The sequence below is a fragment of the Calliphora vicina genome, chromosome 1, assembly GCF_958450345.1.
Source record: "Calliphora vicina chromosome 1, idCalVici1.1, whole genome shotgun sequence".
Taxonomy (NCBI): domain Eukaryota; kingdom Metazoa; phylum Arthropoda; class Insecta; order Diptera; family Calliphoridae; genus Calliphora; species Calliphora vicina.
In genome coordinates, this window is record NC_088780.1 from 94,691,865 (window position 1) to 94,707,794 (window position 15,930).

At 27.8% G+C, this 15,930-nt stretch overlaps 1 protein-coding gene across 1 annotated transcript in view; it reads left to right on the forward strand.

The window, feature by feature from the left end:
• Positions 1 to 15,930, forward strand: part of LOC135963353 (serine-rich adhesin for platelets) — a 203,328-nt gene that overhangs the window by 92,777 nt on the left and 94,621 nt on the right. Inside the window, exon 2 of the mRNA XM_065515167.1 lies at positions 13,185 to 13,230. The gene's annotated coding sequence lies outside the window, so the exon portion shown is untranslated. The remainder of the gene's footprint in view (positions 1 to 13,184; positions 13,231 to 15,930) is intronic.

Here is a 15,930-nt window from a genome sequence, read left to right on the forward strand (position 1 = left end):
CTTTAAAACATAAAATAATTAAATAAATACAATAATAAGGCGCAAATTGAGTTTGTTAAAATGTTTTCAAAACCCCTAAAGGGGATTCATTAAGCAGATGTTAACAAAGAATTTTTAGAGGCTGTAATTAAGAGTTAATATTAAAGTAAATTATATTATGAATAATAGCAATTCTTTTTTGAAATTCTAAACTAAAATCAAACGAAACTTTTCAAAGAGGAAATTGAATAAATTTTAATGGGATTAAGTGTTTTTGGGACTAAAAGCAAGAAGGTTTAACCGTTGTTTAAATGAGTAGTTTGAGGGCTAACTCTTGATCTCTGGTTAAATTAGAGCATAAAAAATAACACAATATTGAAAATACAACAACAATCACATTTACAACAACATTACCGTTTACTCTTACACACATTACAACAATAATTATTGTTTATTATAATTAAAGCAACTGCAATAATGTTGAAAATAGTTACATATATGGGGGATTTCATGTCAAGTGAACCAACTTTTGAAATCGATGTCTTCCGATCGGGATGAAATTTGCACCAAGGTTAGCTCTATTGGATAGTAACTCAGACACAATTTTTCAACAACATCGGTCGAGAACTCTCTGAGTTATAGGGGGTAAAATTTTGACAATTTGGTCAAACAGGGGTTTTTTCTTATCCATGTAACTTATTACCTATTGTTCTTAGCAAAATGTGTTCCAAATAGTATAGATAGCTATTTCTTCGATCTTTCGAAAAAAAATATTTTAAAAAAAAAATAAAAAATTTTTAATATTTTTTTTCCGAAATCAAAAACTTTTTTGACTTTTTTTTAAAATACGCTATTTTTTTTTATTTTTTTTTTTTTCTTAAAATAAAGTTTAGATATTTTCCTTGAACACCTACTTGGTCGCTTAGTGGGATGCGAGTGGGATATCTATCAAAATAAATATTTTGTAACTCAAAACATAAAATTTTTGACTTTTTTTGCAAAATCAAAAACTTTGTTGACTTTTTTTTTTCAAAATGGACCCTTTTTTAATCTTTTTTTTTAGGTCAAACAAAAGCTTAGATATTATCCTTGAAGACCCTTTTGGTCGCTTAGTGGGATGCGAGTGGGATATCTATCAAAATAAATATTTTTTAACTCAAGACTTACAATTTTTGACTTTTTTTTTTGCAAATACGATTTTTTTTCCAAATGGGCCCTTTTTTTAAAATTTTTTTTGTAGTCAAAAGAAAGCTTAGGTCCATTCCTTTAAGATATTTTTAGTCCCTTAGTGGGATGCGAGTAGGATATCTATCAAAATAAATATTTTGTAACGCAAGACATACAATTTTTTAATTTTTTTTTGCAAAATCAAAATTTTTTTCCAATATGGGCCCTTTTTTAATTTTTTTTTTTTGCTCAAAAGAAAGCCTAGGTCCATTCCTTTAAGATATTTTTAGTCCCTTAGTGGGATGCGAGTGGGATATCTATCAAAATAAATGTTTTAACACAAAAATTGTATGTCTTGAGTTATAAAACATTTATTTTGATATATATCCCACTCGCATCCCACTAAGCGATCAAAACCATCTTAAAGGAATAGGCCTAAGCTTTCTTTATAGCAAAAAAAAAAATTACAAAAAGGGCCCATTTTAAAAAAAAGTCAAAAAAGTTTTTGATTTTGCCAAAAAATCAAAAATTGTATATCTTGAGTTACAAAATATTTATTTTGATAGATATCCCACTCGTATCCCACTAAGGGACCTAAAATATCTTAAAGGAATGGACCTAAGCTTTCTTTTGACTAAAAAAAAATTTTTAAAAAAGGGCCCATTTTGAAAAAAAAATTCGAATTTGCAAAAAAAAAGTCAATAATTGAATGTCTTGAGTTACAACATTTTTATTTTAATAGATATCCTACTCACATCTTCCTAAGTGACAAAATAGGTCTTAAAGGAAAAGACCTAAGCTTTCTTTTGAGCAAAAAAAATTTTTAAAAAAAAGTCCCATATTGGAAAAAAATTTCGATTTTGCAAAAAAAAATTAAAAAATTGTATGTCTTGCGTTACAAAATATTTATTTTGATAGATATCCTACTCGCATCCCACTAAGGGACTAAAAATATCTTAAAGGAATGGACCTAGGCTTTCTTTTGAGCAAAAAAAAAAAATTAAAAAAGGGCCCATATTGGAAAAAAATTTTGATTTTGCAAAAAAAAATTAAAAAATTGTATGTCTTGCGTTACAAAATATTTATTTTGATAGATATCCTACTCGCATCCCACTAAGGGACTAAAAATATCTTAAAGGAATGGACCTAAGCTTTCTTTTGACTACAAAAAAAATTTTAAAAAAAGGGCCCATTTGGAAAAAAAATCGTATTTGCAAAAAAAAAAGTCAAAAATTGTAAGTCTTGAGTTAAAAAATATTTATTTTGATAGATATCCCACTCGCATCCCACTAAGCGACCAAAAGGGTCTTCAAGGATAATATCTAAGCTTTTGTTTGACCTAAAAAAAAAGATTAAAAAAGGGTCCATTTTGAAAAAAAAAAGTCAACAAAGTTTTTGATTTTGCAAAAAAAGTCAAAAATTTTATGTTTTGAGTTACAAAATATTTATTTTGATAGATATCCCACTCGCATCCCACTAAGCGACCAAGTAGGTGTTCAAGGAAAATATCTAAACTTTATTTTAAGAAAAAAAAAAAAATAAAAAAAAATAGCGTATTTTAAAAAAAAGTCAAAAAAGTTTTTGATTTCGGAAAAAAAATATTAAAAATTTTTTATTTTTTTTTTTAAATATTTTTTTCGAAAGATCGAAGAAATAGCTATCTATACTATTTGGAACACATTTTGCTAAGAACAATAGGTAATAAGTTACATGGATAAGAAAAAACCCCTGTTTGACCAAATTGTCAAAATTTTACCCCCTATAACTCAGAGAGTTCTCGACCGATGTTGTTGAAAAATTGTGTCTGAGTTACTATCCAATAGAGCTAACCTTGGTGCAAATTTCATCCCGATCGGAAGACATCGATTTCAAAAGTTGGTTCACTTGACATGAAATCCCCCATATACATTTTTTTGAGGTGGTCTCACATTTTGTTTCATAACTTTTTTTCTAATTAACCGATTATGCTAATTTTCAAAACCATTCAGCTTAGGACAATGGTAAATATTTTACATTAATTTCTTTCATTTCGATTCTATATTTTGGTCGTGAGCGTGATTTACACAGACAGATAAAAATAGCTAAATTGACTTAGAATTTCATAAGGATCAAAATTAACTTTTTTAATATAACACGGGTTAAACATTCAACACACAATAAAAATGTACTTTCAAGCTTAATAATATCCTACTAAAAAACATTTTAAGTGTCATAACAAATAATCAATATAATTCCCATTTAGTTTAGAACATTTCACGCACAAGAACTTATCTCAACCTGATCCGTGCTGTATAAAGCCAGTGCACAGTGGGGCAGAATCAAAATGTTTTGGAAATAAATCTGTCATTTCTAAACGGCTCATCCGATCGGAATAAAAATTTGACATGGGCGTAACCAAGGAGTATTCGAGTTTAAGTTATTAAAAAAATTATAGAAATTTTTTAGTATGAACAAGTGCAATATTTTTGATGGACGGATATTTAAAGTGGCATATTTTTGAATATAATTGAGATATTGACTTGAAATTTTTTTTGTAAATGTAAAGTTCAACGTTTTTTAAAATTGTCATTCTAAGTAACAAAATATAAAAAGAACTTGTCAAAAGGTCAAAGGGAATCCCGCAATTCCTAAAAATTAGAGCTAAAATCCCAAAAAATGGTATTTTTTACAATTTTGTCCATGGGGTCCACATTTCCTTCTGGGCTGGAAAAATATTTTGTGGATAAATAAGGAACACATCAAGGTTTGTAAACCTGTTTCCCGTTTTTTGATCCCAGCTTTGGGATTTTAGAACATGTTGCCCAAAGTTGAAATTTTGATAAAAAATAGGTCACATTCCGAAGGACTTAGGGGCGGCATACTCGAAAATTAGGATATGTTTTTTATAGCAAAATTTTCATCGTAAAGATACCTTACAGAAAATATATAAAATTGTTATATGTTCTTAAAGAAAGTTTATTTTTAATAAAAAAAGAGTTAAGTCACCTTTTCGGCAAAAAAACAGCAAAAATTAACTTTTTTTTGAATATTTAAATTGAAAATCGTTTATTTTTAGATCCAAAATTGATATTGTTCTGAAATCTTTTGTGTGTTATTCGTAATTTAGTTGTCTAACCGACAAAAGAAATTCGAGTCCATTCGGTCCAAAAGTCCGACCTATATTTTTAAAAAAGCGTACCAAGGTATAGCAAAATTTCAATTTTGAAATGCCAATAACTTGGAAATTATAAGAGATAAATAGCTCACGCAAGCATGTTTTTTCAAGACCTTTCTAAAAATATAAAAAAACTTTGAAATGGGATGGAAAACAAAAAAAGTGTTTAAAAATTGTACATGTCGAAGGTACCCTACTTTGAGCTCCAATAACGCCGCCCCTGGATCAGTTGTAGGATCATTTATAGGGCCCTTTTTAATAAGTTAAACTCGAATACTCCTTGGTTACGCCCATGTCAAATTTCATCCCGATTGGATGAGCCGTTTAGAAATGACAGATTTATTTCAAAAAAATTTGGATTCTGCCCCACTGTGTAGTGTAGAAAATACAAAATATTTTATATTTTTTTGCTCAAATGCAGTAGAACTAGTACTATTGAATTTAATAGTGAAGTGCTATGCAGAGTGTGCCAATCGGCCACCATGTTAAATTCACCAGACATTAACATTGCGCGTTGATTAAACATTCACTAGTAGTAGTTCTCATAACTTATATGACTTGGAGGAACTAGTTCAATGAACTGCAGGGTATTAACTGTTGATATTCGCTATATTATTTCACCACAAATATTTAACTATTAAAAACCCTTCAAATTACAAATAACTCACATTGAAGACTATAATAAAAAACTTATCTGGCAATGGAATCTTATTACAAAATATTCTACAAAACATCGACTTAATTACAATCAACCTATTGCAAATGTTTTAAAATTTCAACAACTGTCAATAACTTAAAGGCATTTTTTTTGAAATTGCAAACATTTATTTGCATCTAAACCAAATTGATTTTGGCTTTTTGTCATTTTGATTATAAATCTCCTTCTTTACAAAAAAAAAAAAAAAACTTCTTTAAATACTTTTACGTGAGTTGAATTCAGGTCAAATTGTCATTTGTAAGTAATACATAGTTTTGTTAATTTTGTTTCTTTATTCATTTTTTGTATTATATTTTGCATAATTGCAAATTTAGTTTATGACTCTGGTTTTCAGTTCAATCGCTTACAATGTTGACAGCAAATTATTGGGAAATTTATTGCAATTTTATTGTTTGTGTTATTTTTTTTGCTTGTTGAAATTTTAAATTTCGAAACATGTTTTTTGTCGTTTGATTTTTAGTTTTTTTTTTGTTTGTTTTTGTATTTTGAGCCATGTGAACTGTATATTGGGTTTTTGCTCCCAAACTAATCAAGTTGCAACAAATGAGATTTTTGTTAAAAGACGCTTACAAACTTGTCAAAAAAGGAGGAGGTTAATAAACTTTATTTGTTTGAGTTTCTAGGGTATTCTAAAGGGTTTCTAATTTGAAATAAGCAAATGGGCGAAAATGTGACTTAACTCTTTTTTTAATAAAAATAAACTTTCTTTAAGAACATATAACAATTTTATGTTTTTCTGTAAGGTATCTTTACGAGAAACATTTTGGTATAAAAGACATGTACTGTTTTTCGAGTATGACGTCCCTACGCCCTTCGGAATGTGACCTATTTTTTTTATCAAAATTTCACCTTTAGGCCACATGTTCTAAAATCCCAAAGCTGGGATCAAAAAACGGAAAGCAGTTTTAGAAACCTAGGTGTGTTCCCCATTTATACCCAAATTATTTTCCCAGCCCCGAAGGAAATGTGGACCATATGGGCAAAATTGTAAAAAATACCATTTTTGGGATATTTGCTAAAATTTTTAGGAATTGCGGGATTCCCTTTAACCTTTTGATAAGTTTTTTTACATTTTGTTATTTAGAATGACAATTTTAAAAAACGCTGAAAATTTCATTGAGTTTTGTTAATAAATAAAGATTTTATTACATATTACATATTTATTGAGATTCTAAAACTAAAATTTGTATCTAAATTTCAATAGGATTGCAAATATTAGGAACAAATTGATCCACATTTATTCCGAGTTATATTTTTTTGTTTAAATAAGTTAATTTTTGGTCTTAAAAATAAAATTTCAAGTCAATATCTCAATTAGATTGAAAAATATGCCAATTTAAAACACCGTCCATCAAAAATATTGTACTTTCCATACCAACAAATGTGTATCCCTATGTCGAGGGTACCCTATTTTGAGCCCCCATAGTGCCGTCCCTGGATCATTTATAGAGCCCATTTTAATAAGTTAAATTCGAATACTCCTTGGCCCATACCATACCATACCATGTCAAATTTTATCCCGATCGGCTAGCCGTTTAGAAATGCCAGATTTATTTCCAAAAATCTGCCCCACAAATTTAAGGAAAATACAAACTATTTGAATGTTAATAATATTTACAGCATAGCTGTAACTTGTGAATAAAATACAAAATATAAATATTTTTTATATTATTTTAGTTTTTGTTTCCAATTATAAATATTTATTTTCCAAATTATTTATTATTTAAATAAAGTATTTGTCTAATTGATTAATAATATTTACAGTTAAATTTATGAATATTTATATCTTTTAAAACCAAATAAATTATAAATATAATCATTTTATATTAGTTTAATTAAATTATATTGATAGTTTTTTAGAAAATAGTAAAATTTTGTATATTCAAATAAAACACAGTTGAATAAAATTTAAATTTATTTCATTTAGATACAAAAAAATTAACTAATTTCTTTGGAATATTTATTCAAACAAAACACAAAAAACTAAAATTATTCAAACAAAAAATGATTGAATAGAAATAATTCTAATAAAACTTTAGAAATATTTTTATCTATATATATAAAAGAGTAACGTGACTGACTGACTGACTGACTGATTCATTCATCATCGCACAGCCCAAACCGCTAAAGCTAGAAACTTGAAATTCGGGTAATGGGTTCCTTTTACAATATGTAGATCCACTAAGAAGGGATTTTTGGAAATTCGGTCGTTAAGGGGGACAAATGGGGCAAAAACGGGTAAAACCTGTACCTCTATATCTCCAAAACAAATAAACTTAGAAATAATATTTTAAATGCGTCCGCCTGTAATCAAAAAAAGAGCCGACAGGTGTTTGGTACTTTTTTGAAATTCAAAATTCAAGTGGCCATATGGGGTAAAAATAGTCCCCGTAGAACCCTCTGTTAACATGTATATCTCCTACATAAATAAACATAGAAATATTATATTGAATGTATCTGGCTCAGATCAATAAAAACTAGAAATCTTTTTGGTACTTTTTTGAAATTCGAATTCCTAAGGCCTCAAAATTGTTTTCTTTTTTGGTACTTTTTTATCAAAATGTATTTTCTCACTAACAATTCCATGAACTATTATTTTCAAATAGTACGTATTACTAGGTACTTTTTTGAAAATTATTTCTTCACGGGGGACAAAAAGGGGACAAAAAACGGGATAAAAACGGAGATTTGATATTATTTATTCAATTTAAAAATAAAAAAAAGATAAAATATTCTTCCAACCACACAAAAAAGAATCCACAACATGCTATTCGGAAGTCAAATACAAATGGGTAAAAAGGGCCAAACTTCAGTACACTTATATTGGTACTTTTTTGAAATTCATTTCTACTATTCTATTCAAGTAGTTTTATTTTTTTTTTCAATAAAATTGTTTTGCCTCCACTGAGATTCGAACCGATGTAGTTCGGCTACAGTTCAGTAGTCTAAACCCTTAGCCTACACCAGAATGTTTATTTTCATGTTTAGAATACTAATTTTATTTTAAAATATATAGTTTTTCACCCTATTCACCATTAGTTGAATTCTAATGGTGTTGAAAATTCCAATAGTACAGACACAAACCTTAACCTTTTTTATAAAAATTATTATTTTCACCTTATTCAATAAATTTAAAATTTATTCAACATACAGTTATATGAAATGTATATGGGAATTTATGAGGGAAAATATTAATAACAGTGTTGTAAATATAGTTGGTTTAATTCTATTTGAAATGTTATAGTTTTATTTGATAAAAAACTACAAAACAAATTATTTTGTTGAAATGTGAAACAAAACAAAAAATATTCATAAAAATATATTCATTAAAGCATTTCTCAAAAAAAAATCACGTGTTTATTCCTATTCGCTAAAATAAGAATTTTGTTCTCGCAAAATTTAATAACAATTTCAGTAAATTAAGGTCCTCATTTTAATGATTGAAACGGAAACTATTCTCCCGTTTTTTCCAAAAACTAAGTCAAATCATAAATATCAAACATAGATTTATACTATTTCGGAATTTTTAAAATTTAATTATAATGGATGGACGAATCTAAATTCATGGAAAACGGGAGAAGATGGGCAGATGGAACTTGCTGGAATTTATAGCCAAGGTGTTTTTCTATCATAACCCATGGTCATAACCCTTAACAGTGCGAGTTTTGATAGAGAAATTAAAAATTTTCGGAAATTTAAATTTCTTGGGAGGATGAATCTAAATTTCTTGGAAATGGGAGACGATGGGCGGATTGATCTTGCTGGAATATTTAAAAGGTTGTCGGTCTATCATAGTCCGTGTTCATAACCTTTAACAGTGCGAGTTCTGATAGATAAATTTAAACTTTTCTAAAATTGAAATTTTTTGGAGGATGAATCTAAATTCCTGGATAAAGGGAGAAGACAGGCGGTTGGAACTTGCTAGAGTTTATAGTCAAGGTGTTTTTCTATCATAATCCGTGGTCAGAACCCTTAACAGTGCGAGTTTTGATAAAGAAATTTATATTTTTCGGACATTTTTTTTTTGTTTTTGTAGGATGAATCTAAATTTCTTGGAAATAGGAGAAGATTTGCGAATTAATCTTGCTGGAATATTTAGATAGGGTGTTGGTCTATCATGGTCCGTGGTCATATCCTTTAACAGTGCGAGTTCTGGTAGAGAAATTTAAATGTTTCGAAAATTGAAATTGTTTTGGAGGATGAATCTAAATTTCTTGGATGGAATTTATATTCATCCTCCAAAAAACTCCAATTTTCGAAAATTTCTCTATCAGATCTCGCACTGTTAAGGGTTATGGCCACGGACCATGATAGACCAAAACCCTATCTAAATATTCCAGCAAGATTCATCCGCACATTTTTTCCCATTTCCAAGAAATTTAGATTCATTCAACAAAAAAAATAAAATTTTTGAAAAATTTAAATTTCTCTATCAGAACTCGCACTGTTAAAGATTATGACTACGGACCATGATAGACCAACACTCTACCTAAATATTCCAGCAAGATTCATCCGCCCATCTTCTCCCATTTCAAAGAAATTTAGATTCATCCTTCCAAACTGTTAAGGTTATGACCATGGATTACGATAGAAAAGCACCTTGACTATAAATTCCAGCAAGTTCCATCCGACTATCTTCTCCCTTTATCCAGGAATTTAGATTCATCCTCCAAAAAATTTCAATTTTAGAAAAAATTAAATTTCTTTATCAGAACTCGCACTGGTATAGATTATGACCACGGACCATGATAGACCAACACCCTATCTAACTATTCCAGCAAGATTCATCTGCCAATCTTCTCCCATTTCCAAGAAATTTAGATTCATTCTCCAAATTAAATTTTCGTAAAAATTTAATTTCTCTGAACTCGCACTGTTAAAGGTTATGACCATGGACGATGATAGACTAACAGCCTATCTATAAATTCCATCATGTTCCATCCGCCCATCTTTTCCCGTTTTCCTAGAATTCGGATTCAGCCTCCCAAGTATATTAAATTTTGATTTTGGTCAAAATTAAAAAATTATTATCAAAACTCGCTCTGTTAAATATTATGACCACAGATTATCATAGTGGGACAGTTTATCTATAAATTCCAGCAAGTTCATTCCACCTATCTTCTCCCATTTCCAAGAAATTTAGATTCATCCTCCAAAAACATTTTAATTTTCGAAAAATTTAATTTTCCCATCTTCTCCCGTTATACAGGATTTTAGATTCATCCTCCAAAAAATTTAAATTTTCGAAACATTTAAATTTCTCTATCAGAACTCGCACTGTTAAAGGTTATGACCACGGACCATGATAGACCATCTTCTCCCATTTCCAAGAAATTTAGATTCATCCTCAAACAAAATTTAAATTTTCGAAAAATTTAAATTTCTTTATCAGAACTCGCACTGTTAACGGTTATGCCACGGACCATGATAAACCAACACCCTACCTAAATATTCCAGCAAGATTCATCCGCCCATCTTCTACCATTTCCAAAAAATTTAAATTCTTCCTCCCAAAACTTGCACTGTTAAGGGTTATGACCATGGGTTATGATAGAAAAACACCTTGGCTATAAATTCAAGCAAGTTCCTTCTGCCCATCTTCTCCCGTTATAAAAGAATTTAGAATCATCCTCAAAAAAATTTAAATTTTCGAAAAATTTAAATTTCTCTAGCAGAACTCGCACTGTTAAAGGTTATGACCACGGACCATGATAGACCAACACCCTACCTAAATATTCCAGCAAGATTCATCCGCCCATCTTCTCCCATTTCCAAGAAATTTAGATCATCCTCCCAAGAAATTTAAATTTCCGAAAAATTTTAATTTCTCTATCAAAACTCGCACTGTTAAGGGTTATGACCATGGGTTTTGATAGAAAAACACCTTGGCTATAAATTCCAGCAAGTTCCATCTGCCCATCATCTCCCGTTTTCCATGAATTTAGATTCGTCCATCCATAATAATTAAATTTTAAAAATTCCGCAAAAGTATAAAACTATGTTTGACATTTATGATTTGACTTAGTTTTTGGAAAAAACGGGAGATTAGTTCCCGTTTCAATCATTAGTGGTACATTAGGTTCAACCGTGTGGTTATTATTCCATTTTGAATACACTTTCCTTGATTTACAATGTTTAACGGTGTCATGTAAACTTTTAAACATAACTCTGTTAACTCAACTGGTTTGTGTCTAGGGTTATAAATTTCGAAATTTAACTTCACACACATTATTAAATTAGTATATCTTTATCTATCTACTATTAATATTTGCAATTATTATTATGAATTTTCAATTACGCAAGCAGTTTTGAGATGCTTTAATACTTCAAAATATCATGGACTACAAACAATTGTAAGGTGTATTTACTTTACGCAATAATTAAAATTTCTATAATAAACATTTTAAAATAATTTACGTAGTTGTTTTGTTATTTCCACATTTTTTCGCTAACGAAGTAGCGGGTTGCATGCTAGTTTCTCACAAATTTGAAACAAATAAATTTATTTTTCCAAAAATTACTGAATAGAAATAATTCTAATAAATGTTAAAGAATATTTTTATTTCACAATAATACTGATGTAAAATGTCTTCTGATTGCATTCTGAGTTGAAAAAGTTATTTTCAAAACGTATGTATTACACATTTTTTTCAGACCCTAATTCTCTGATATCTAATATTCTATTTTTAAAAAATACTACTTAATCATTGATTATCACTAGAATATGAACACAGATTTATGGTTTCAATTGGAGGTTTATTATTAATTTAAATTGTGAAGAACAAAATTCATGAATTATTTTTGAAAACTGTTTTTAAAGTAACTAGTTGTTCAAAATGATCGTCTGACATGGCATTCCTCCTACGGCTATTTATCGTTGAATTATTTTTGAGCATTGTTTTTGTTTTTTCATAGAAAACGAAGGATCTTTTTCATAATCATCGGATGAAAAATCTTCATCGTCCGAGCTCATTTTCACACACAAACATCTTTTTTTATAAAACTGTTCAAAAATTTGTTGTTAAAATATTTGACTTTATTTTCACAAATAAAATTATTTAAAGAAAATTTCTATGAATAAAAGTATTCTAAATTTTTTTGTTGAATATTTAAATATTTTTCTTTTTTTTTGGAGAAATAAAATTATTCAAAGAAAATTGCTTTGAATAAAATCTATCAACAAATTTTCGAATAAATAAAATAATATTTCATTTATAACTAGTTGAATAAACTAAATTAATATTTAATTTTTACTATAAAAATATAATTTGAAAATAATTACATGTTTTCATATTGATTAAAATATTTTAAAATCTATTCATTATATATTGAATAAAATACAACTTATTGTTACTAAAATACAAATAATATTAGTATAATTTTATCAATGTTTATTCAAAACTTTTAAGTATAATATATTTAATATCGTATTCTATTTAAATCAAATAATATTTATTGCTTTATATTCTAAATAGATATATATTAATTAGTATCCTATTTTGAATAATATAGAATGATTTCAATATAAATTTATTTTTTCAAATATAACTAAAATTCAAAAATAATTAAGTTTTTGGAAATATTTTGAATAAAAATATTCACAATTTACAGCTATGATTTACAGGTTGTTGTTGTAATTTATTTTTAAAATTTAATTACAACAACCAGCTTTTTGTTTGACATTAAGTTGTTTTTGTAATTTTAAGTTGATTTAGCTATGTTCTTCTTTTTGTGTGTGTAAATCATTCTCACGTACAAAATACCCAACCGAAATTAATAAGATTTTGCTAGACTGATTACAACAGTCCTAAGCAGTTTGCTATTGAAAAACAGCTAAATTGGTGCAGCACAAAAAAAGTTGTAAAGGAAAATCTGAGACAATTATAAACAAAGCTTGATGTTTTTAATGGAAACAATTACATCAATAACAATGTTAACTATTGGTTGTTGTAAAGTTTTTAAGAATTTAATAATAAGCATTTTGTTGTAGTTTAGCTTGTTGTTGTAATTGTTACAGTCTCTCGTATGGGTGTGTGTGTGAATGGGCATCAATGTTAATTTCAACAATCAACAATTTTTCTAAATTTCTTCTTCCCCAGCTAACTGGTTTAAAAAACCACTATCTCTAAAGTCATATTAACTGTATTTTTTTGTTTTCATTTTCAGTTTACTTCATCATTTCACTCACATTCCACATAACAACGAGGAAAGGGTAAGTTGAATAACAGAAATGCTTCCCAAACAGTTGCAAAGTACTGTAACAAATATTCTAATAATTACAACAATGCCATGGAAAATTATACAATAATTACCACTATAAATTATGCAGTCTATTTTATTATAAGAAAATATTAAATCACTTACCCATTCCATGGTAAAACAAAACAAACCAAACCATTCCATTCAATACTACCATTCAATTATAAGTTGCGCATGCGTTATTAATGAGAATGCCACATTTCACAATCGTAATTGTGTAAAATGATATGTAACTGTTGAAGAAAGTAAAGAAAGGCGAAATAAGCATAAATTTATTATTCCAAAATACAGTTATTTAAATAAATTTTAAGCCAATTGCATTAAAATTCAAATATCATAATACAAATGATAATTATATGATTATAACACACAAGTAACGGTTTTATATAATTTGTTTCTAATACAAAAATTTAATTAAAATCAATCAAATCACCTTAAATTTCTAATTTTTTTATTTTTAAACATAAAGTAGAAATTTTTTGAATAATAACTAAATTTACATGTTTTGAAAAAATTTACTATCATAAAATTTTTAACCTATATTGAAATTATTATAATTAAATAAACAGTTTTTGCTTTAATTTTGCATAAATACATATGTTAGCAGCCTGTGTTAACTAATTAGCACACTGCTATTAAAAACAGTTTGAAATCAAGAGAATTTTTTATATATTGGAATTTTTTGGCAAACAGCTTAGCTTGTAAAAAAGTTTTATTGATTTAACATTAAATTTCATTGTTTTTTTTTAATTAGCACTCTTTATTTATTGGAATTAAAGCCTTTAATAATGTGTATATATGCCATCTGATCAATAATAAAAAGTATCTTTACTAAACTAATGTCTGTTGCCAAGTTGAATGCACTATTTATTTAAACAAATAAAAAAACAAAATTTGAAAAATCTTTCAATGGCTACAGCATAATTTCTTATTAAGTGAAGTATCAGTTAGAATTGATAATGAATTTGATTAAATCTACCGAAACTTATGTCCATAGATAAAAAAATATTGGCTGTACCGAATCTTAAATAACTTCCGCATAGAATTACACAAATTACTGTCGTCTCTACATTCAGACACATGTAAACATTCAGTTTTAAAAATAGAACAACACAACAACAACATGATATGTTGGTTATACACATTAAATTCATACACACATTACAACAACAAAAGAAGTAACCGTAACAGTGCAGAAAATTATTTTCGCTAAAAACTTTAAATATTATCGACGTTATTTCACATTTTATTTTATAGCTTTTTTTCTACACAGAAAAAATTATATTTCAATTCAAACATTAATCCCATATTGAACTGGTTTCAATTATTTAATAGATAATTTTCGTAATTGAAACACAAAAAATAACAAAAATGTGTTTTCAATTACGAAAATTATCTATTCAATAATTTTTGTATTTGAAATTCAACCAATAACGAAAATTGCATATTCAATTGTCAAAATAATCAAATTCAAAACTCAAAATTCAATAGAAAATATCAAGAAATTTTGTTTTTGAGCAAATGAATACTTGATTTAATTATGAAATAATTGAAACCAGTTCAATATATGACAAATATTTGAATTGAAACGGTTTAAGAAATAGTTTTTTCTGTGTAGTTAGCCAATTTACCTGATTTTCAATACCAAACTACCTAAAACAATGACAATTATCTTATATTAATCTCACTTATTTCGGACTAAGATAGTAAAATCGGCTAAAAGTTTCATAACAATTAAGAATTAGTGTTACCATATTTTAAATATACACCATTTCCAATTGTATTTCAGAAATTTTCAATTGAATTTAATACTTTATTAATCTTAATTCGGAATAAAAAAATATCAGCCATTAATTTTATACGTGAGGAATGGATTATCCGTGATTCGATTAACCGGCAACATCAATTAACCCTGAAAGAAAATTTAAATATTTTTGGATCGTAATTACTTCTATTATCCGGGATTATAATCATAATTTTTTTTCGATTATCTTTGAACAATCAATTTGAACAATATGAATAAAACGAAAAAGGGGAATTCCCTCTATTGCATATGATGATTCGAAAGCATATACAAAAGTAGATTTATGAATGGTTCCGGAAGGAAAGATTTAAAGGAACTCCAATTTCTGGATTAACAGCGAAGAAGAGGCTAAAATATTTCACTCAAAATTAAATAAAAAAGCGACATTGTATTCACAAACCTAATGCAGCAGGAGAAAAATATGCAGCTGATTATATAGCTGCTACAATTTTCGTGGAAAAATTAAATGAATTCATATCAATGAAAAAACTCACCAATGAGATAATGGAGATTAAACAGACATTTTTTGAAATTGTTTACCTGAGAGCAGTTTGCCTTAATGCTGAAAACGTTATTGTGATAGTTTGTCTACCAAATTGGACGATATTGATCCAACTGATTGATCAGGGTGCAATATAGAGCCGTAAATGTCATTATCGAAAAACTATATGTATTAAAAAACTACTTAAAATTGGTACTCAATTAACCGGGAAAATAGATTATCCAGAATGCTCCCGGTTCCGACCATTACGGATAATCGAGGTCTCACTGTATATCCATTTCCAATATCTAATTTTTTAGTTTCATTAAAAAACTGTTATTTAAATATAATTCATTCATCGCACAGTG